This window comes from Octopus bimaculoides, chromosome 2, assembly GCF_001194135.2.
Source record: "Octopus bimaculoides isolate UCB-OBI-ISO-001 chromosome 2, ASM119413v2, whole genome shotgun sequence".
In the NCBI taxonomy this organism is placed as follows: domain Eukaryota; kingdom Metazoa; phylum Mollusca; class Cephalopoda; order Octopoda; family Octopodidae; genus Octopus; species Octopus bimaculoides.
The window spans coordinates 77,144,749-77,146,060 of NC_068982.1; positions in this window are offsets into that span (position 1 = coordinate 77,144,749).

Here is a 1,312-nt window from a genome sequence, read left to right on the forward strand (position 1 = left end):
TATGTGGCCCTTTTACAGCAAGAAATACATTATGTTCTGGCCCTTTCTCTCACGATTCATACATAGTCTTGCAAGCTGCACAATGACCTCACTAGTAAAGGTAGTTTGAAAACGAAAAAGGTACCTGGTACACTCTGAAGTGGCTGGCATTCAACTGAAGAAACTATGCCAAAGCAGACACTAGAACGCTATGCAGTCCTTGGACACATATCTTGTCAAACCATGCAACCCAATATGGAACAAGGATTTTAAATAATTAAAGGCATTCAGCATTTGTTCTCTCCAGACAAACTATTTGAAGAACATGGTCAGTTAAGTGGTAGATGAGCTGACTTTAAGATTCTCTAGTAGAGCTCAAATGTTTGCCAAACTTTGATGGTGCCAGTCAAGGCTCCCAGTTATGAGTCAAATAGCAGGTTTTGTGCCTAAGGTATACAGGACTCAGGTCTCCCCCACCCATAGACATGTGTCACACAAACTAATCCCCTTGCCAAAGGGTTAAATAGGCTGTGTCTCATGGAAGTTTGAGAGAGGAGACTAGTAGAGTCAATTAAACTAGTAGAATTCAATGGGGAATCAGTGCTGTATCTTTCCCAAGAAAAATCATGTATCCTCAGACTTTGCTATGGATGTCCAGGGTTGCTGACCCCAGTGGGCATGTAGGAGTGTATCTTGGACATGAATTAATGGTTTCTTCCCACAAAACAAAATTTTGTAAATCTTTTAGAAATTATTTCTTTTATAGTGACTTAACAGAGAAAGCCAGTTTTAAAATATCAAGGGGATAGGAAAATCTTCAAATTTCATTGATTGGATGAGTTTTGATAGAAGGGTCTTCCATTTCATGTAAATTAATGCAGGTGTGTGCCTTGAGATCCTACACAACTAGTGAATTTACAGTCACCCTATGAGCAAACTTGTCCAAACCATGCTAGCATGAACATTAAATAATGTGCAATTACTAAATGAGCCTCTAAATGATTGTTCAACTTGCAGGAAAACTACACTGTAGCACATAAAAAAAGAAGACAGATAATTTAGTCCAAGCTGCACTAAACCTGAAAAAACAAAATGGTCATGGCTGGAATGCCTTTTCTTTTTCATTTAATGAGGAACAAAAGTACTGTCCCATGACCATTTAAGGGGCCTTTGAGACTGCAAGATATCAAATTGGGGAAAGGTTTGAAAGCTTGTGACAGAGTAGGCTGCTGAAGTCGCCAAGTGGTGGTGTTAAACTGAGCAACAAGTCCCTGGGACTAAACAGTACGTGCTGTTTTGTTACAATGATTGAGCTACTTTCTTCGATTGCAAA